We start from the raw sequence: 6,113 nt of genomic DNA on the forward strand, positions 1-6,113 counted from the left end.
CATTTGTTTTTGGAGTAACAGGCTGTCACTGTACACTCGGGCTTTCTGATCAATGGGAGTGTTTTTGGAGTAATGGAACGGCACCTTGTTCACATCTCTGTTAAACCACTCTGATTATGCTCCACATGTGTAACTGAAGCTCTTCACAGCTCGACACTTCAACAAAACGCGTTGGTTTATCCACATTCGTCACAGCATTTATTGTCTTATTCAGATTATTCGCAGGACGTCTTCTGGTCTGCGGATAAAAAAGCTTTTTCCAGAGTTTGAACACAGCCAAACTTCCACTGAAAACATTCCGGCATTAAAAAAAAATGTATCAGCTCCACTTTTATGTTTCTTTTCCTGCTCTTTGCTTGATAGGAGCCCGGCTGTGCTTACAGGTGGTTAAGCTGCCGGATCGGAGAGCGTGCCAGGCGCTGAGAGATGCCAGCGTTGTCCAGTTGCATTTTATATCCCATATATCTTTAGACGCACAGCTCCAGTATGGATGTTATTAAAGGTCTCCAGGTGTAATCATCCCTAACAGGTGTTCCTGGCTCCGACTATGAGGCTTTCACAATGCCAAACGTTGGACCTCTGAGCAGGAGTCCTTGACCCCCCGTAACAATACACAAGGCTCACAGACTGTCTATAAACCCCTGTGTGATGATGGGATGGATTGTGTGTTGAGAGAGCGGGGCTGCAGACTGCACGGCAATTTACGATGTTAAAATTGTCATATTGCGTTAGCTGCTTTGCTTGGATTTTAAAGAGCAAATGTAAGCAGCCTGAATGTAATGGAACCGCCGGTCGGGGGAGTTTCTCGGGAGCGGCAGCAGCCAGACATTGTTCATTCATCCTGCGCTTGGCTGCGCAGCTGCAGCGAGGGAGGGAGAGGAAAATACGATGGAAAAATAAGAAGCCCTGAACGTGATGGGTGTTTCATTATTGAGGCAACATTTACAGTGCATGCCACAGTTTAGATCCCTCAGTGGTTTGTTTACCTTTCGTAGATGCTGCCTTGCTTTAGGTCCGTGTTTCGAAGAGGATTCGACGCCTAAGTCTGTCAAGAAATCACGCACATTGTTACTGAAAAAGTGGTCTACAGTGTCCTTTCGGCTACCTCTTCTACCTGTGTTAGAGTGGTAAGTTATGTAACTGGGATGTTTTATTTTTAAGACGTGGGCCGCCTGAAAAACAGATTTCCATTTCCTTATTTTTGTGCATTCGTCCCTCCGGCCTCCAGAGTAAAATAACCCTCAAATAACATCTGAGTGTAATCTAACGTACGAGTTAGACACGTGAAGATAGTGGAGGAGATATTTAGGGAGGGTTTTTCGCTTTAAGCGTGGGATACAGATAGAGCTGTACGGAGGGTTTGAGTGACCAGAGGGAGACATACCTCTTTGTTTTTTCGGGGATCCGTGAGATCAAACTCAGATGTGCAGGTGATTAACGTGGGTGAGCAGCAGCTGGTTTCAATGAGCTGCAAAGGCTGAGATGAATTCCTCCTCCTGATCCTGTGCAAGTCACTCCACTAAGTACTGTATATTTTTCACATCATTGTCAGGGTGTAAAATTAAATAGATCACAGGAGAGATATGTGGCATTTTGGAAGTCACTCCTGAAGGCATAAATGAAGTGTTTTGCGAGGCTGGTTTATAGATTATCTGTTTCGTCCAAGCACAGAAATGAGTTCCATGTCATCAGAACTTGGAGCTCCTACTTTGAATGATGTGTGGCATCTATATAATCTTTGGACGAGCTTAGTTTGGTTGTACAAAAACACAGAGCTGCAGGGATTTAAACACAGACTGTTCTGATAACCGATACATGTATTTGAGCAGTTTTTTAGGATGAAATAAAGGCAAAATTGTCTTTATTAAATGTGTTTCTGGTTCCTTTACTGTGACAGCAACAGAAGATCTTTGGGTTGTGGACAAAAGAGGATATTAAAGACGTCATTTAACAGAAAAAAAACAACTCATCATTATCATCATAAATTGACAGATTAATCAACCATGAAAGCTAGAGCAGCACTCAGTAGAGTGCATACCTCCACCAAGGCCCAACCCTCCCCTTTCAATCAGTTAAATCTAATCCAATATTAAATAAAACAAACATCTGGATTCATATTTGGATCTGAACTCAGAGATTCCAGCCTGATTTTTTCCCATCACAACGCTTCATTTCCTGAGAAATTAACGTAAATGTCGATAAATTCCTGAATCCTGAAGTGATAAACTGAAACAGCAGGTGAAGTCTTTTGTAGCTGGTCAGTCGGTTCAGTCACGTCACATAAAGTAAATATGTAAAATTTCAAGTTTTGAGTCTTTAAGCCAGAATGAAACCGCCTGAGTTTGTTCAGGTTAATCGGAGCGGGCCGGGGCGTTGCTGTGTGTTTTGGATAGCTAACTAGCCCGAAAGCTAATCTACCGAAGCGACACATGCAAATCCTCCCGCTTACCCGCTAACGCTCGCCCTGCTAGATAAAGACCATCCAAACACAGAACCTGATCCTATCTCCTATCTAAAACAACCCGTTCCCACTCGCTGCACAAAGCACACCGCATGCAGAACTCGGAGCTGGCCTCCAACATGGCCGCCATGTGGATCCAACTCACGGGGAGCGATTACAGTATTTGTGATACGTAAATCCACATGTGCATCCATATTCATGAGTGTGTATGTACAGGTGCTGCTGACACCTCCACCCCGGGTCCACTGATGTGAAGGAAAACACGGCTGGTAAACACCCAGACGTGGTCGGGCCCGAAGCCACGAGTCGGCCTCTGCCATATTTCACTGTGAGGACAGGAGAATATATTCACTGGGTTTTCTCACATACTGTCATCTGTCTGCCAAGAAGTTCAACATATCCCCCCCGTTTTTGTTTTTTTTCCTCCATAAAGCAAAGCCTGTTCAAACATTTTTGTACATCATCGCCTTCCTGGGTCTGCTAGTGTGAGAATCAGGGGTCAAGAAGTTTGCTGAAAACTAAATCCCTTTAAATTAAAGCTGTATATTTATCGTCAGTGCCACTCTGTTCGCGTTACTTTCTACACAGGGTCATTTACAAAGGAAGCAAACAGAACATGCATACATTCACAGCTGTGTATCAGCGCATGTAAACACGTTTGTGCTTCTGGGATTTGTGCTTTTCTATGAGCATGTACACACTGCAATCAAAGAGTTTATTCCAAAAAACTCACTGTTTTTACTGTCAAGGTCCATAACAATAACCTCAACTGATGCATTGAGGGAAACGAGCTATAAAATGTATATTTGAAGATGAAAAAAAATATATTTTATTCGAGTTAATTCCTTTTCTGCTTTGCCTCAAAATGCTTACTGACGTCTGAGAAAGCAGACACAATGGAACGATTACCGACAGCGTTGAGATCATAATAACTCCGTTCAGTTATCTGGGGGGGAGGAAAGTCGTCCTTGTACACAATATTTAGAGAATGTTCAGGAAAAGACAGACAATTTGGAGCCGGCAGTTCACAGTTCATTCTTCCCATCTCGTGCGTATCGCTCCATCACACGTATTTAGAGGCAGAATGTTGTCAAGGTGAGGATCCGTCTCCAGGAAACTTCCACCGAGTGCGAGTGCTGGGTGGCATCTCATCCAAATGTCTGGGATTAACATCCGACGCGGGACAACCCAGCCCCCCCCCGTCATGTTTGCTACCCTGACAAAAAACCCGTGTGGATCATAAATAATCTCCGTCGCTGCGTCCAGAATTTCCATTCAGATCTCGGACAACAGACGGCCTGAGTCGTGGGCGGATCGAATATTTGAGCATCAATCAAAAAAGTCGCTTTTCCAGATGGAGCTCCAGGATTTCAACAAAATAGAAACACTCTACTTTTCTCACTGAATCTTCAATGTTCTTCTCCTTCGCGTTTCATAAAAGCATGCGTGCAGCAGAGTTTTGTTTGGGCCAAATTCAGAGCTCGACGCCGCACCATGCCGGGATGTGTGAAATGAAGCTGGGTGTTTAGTTTAGGCTGCTGAACGAGCCAGAAAAGACACAGACTACAAATAAAAGCCTGCTCCAAGTAGTCATGAAGGATTTATTGTACCATGTTCAATGTACTGGCTACCTTTCAGATTAGATTTACAGCAACGCTTGATGGAGTCGGATCTTTCTTATATAGTTTGGGATTCAACGATATGTCTAACAGATGTTTCAGGTCTTTTATGTTCACTACCTTTCAAATTAAGAGCTCTCCCAGTTACATGGGGAATTTATAGAGCGCTTTTCTGTTCAACTGACCACTCAAAGTGGTTTTCATCACCTGCCACATGCAGGAGTGATGTTTCTATAATCAGCCATTCGCACAACCGCTCACACACGTATCAAGAAGCCATCAGGAACAATCTGAGGTCAGTATGTTGCCCAGTGAAACTTTGACAAACAGTCACAAACTGGAATTGAACCGTCGACCCTTGGATCAGTCGCCAACCGGCTCTACCTCTAAAGTCTACAGCCCCACGAAATGGGTTCATGGGTTTAAAACTGAAAACATTTCTACCAAGCTTTCTTAGACATCAACATAACATTACTGAGCTGTCAGGCAGCAGCAACTGCAGACAAACATAAAACTCAAAATGACTTCAGACGACTGACCGTGAGTGGGCAGAAACCGATCTTCATGCTTTGTTTTTGAAACTGCTTCACATTGGTCTTTCAAATTAAAAGTACTGTGTGTAAGTATAAGTGTATTTTGCACTACACATGTAATATTGTGCAGCATGTCCTTGAGAATACCAAAAGCTCTTGAGTAATAAATGACTTTGAGCCTCTTCTTACTCATTGAAACCTAATTAAACTGAATACCGCTGTTGTGCGTTTGATGCTCACGCTGGCCTCTTGTTCTGCATTTGTTCGAATAAAACCAGGACAGAGTTATTCTTGCTCTTGAACCACACGTTTGCACGGACATGGCGCTGCGTTGTGAAAGCAGTTGTTTACATCTGCACCAACGGACTGCTTCATTCCTGGGCACCTAATCATCCCGCTGGCATCGTTCTGGGATCTTTCCGAAGTGATGTCGTTAACTGCTTTAGCTCGGTGAGTTACCAACCAACGCCCTTTACATCATGCAATACAAATGACGCTGATTCTGGATTTAGAAAATACAAATGAGTCTCCTGTCTTTGACTTCATTATGCAGATGTGCAGGGGTTTTTTTTTTTGCCTGTATTGTCGACTTGCAAAGAGTTGTGTTTTCTTCCTGCCAAGTATAAAACTCTCGTGCATCCGGCGAGGACTGATGAACAACAGCAACAGCCAGCTGAGGTCATCCACAAAGTCCGTGATATCATGACCTGATCTGTGTCTGCGGTTGGTTTTTCATAGCTGTGAGGACATTCTGCAGGCAGTGGTGCTTGGCAAGAAAGCGACTGCTCGTCCCAGTCGAGAGGCGTAATGCTAACCCAGGGTGGATGCAAACGATTTACTTATTTATTTCTTTATTGGTCAGATTCTTTGGAAAATTCAAATGGCATCTCTGGTACCGATTAGTCAAACTGCAGTGAGAAAGTATTTGTAGGTCAGCTGGGACTTCCCTGACAATTTCTGGATTTCTGTGGAATGTCTTAATTGCGGCTAATTCCTTTTTTTTTTACAGTCTGTAAAGTTGTGCGATCGCCCCAAACACGAAGATTGAGATGATTTTGATTTTGTTTTTTGTTTTTTTCCAAGACGCAAACCAAATGCAGTCTAAAAAGAATGACTCTATCTGAAAGCACTGAGAAAAATATCAAAGTGTCAGGGTTGGATCGAGGTCACACGTGAAGGATTTACCCGACAAAAGCTTGTTGAAACACACACACACGTACAAAACCACACACACACACACCTGTTGGCCTGGTGATGACACTGGAAAATAACCGAAAACAAAGAGGCCTCTTCTCTTAACCGCCCTGACGGATGGCTTCTTTGTTCTTCGTGTCTCGAATCCTTGAGCTCACCGTCAGCACCGCATCGCACCCCATTATCCTCACATCCCTCCTCAAGGACACATGGTGGTGTGTTATTATAAAAGGCGGTGAGGTAAGAGCACGATGACGATCTGAACTCACCAAACACACTGAGCTGTCAGCAAGGATCTCCGCCCTG

This window comes from Acanthopagrus latus, chromosome 19 (assembly GCF_904848185.1).
Source record: "Acanthopagrus latus isolate v.2019 chromosome 19, fAcaLat1.1, whole genome shotgun sequence".
Classification (NCBI taxonomy): domain Eukaryota; kingdom Metazoa; phylum Chordata; class Actinopteri; order Spariformes; family Sparidae; genus Acanthopagrus; species Acanthopagrus latus.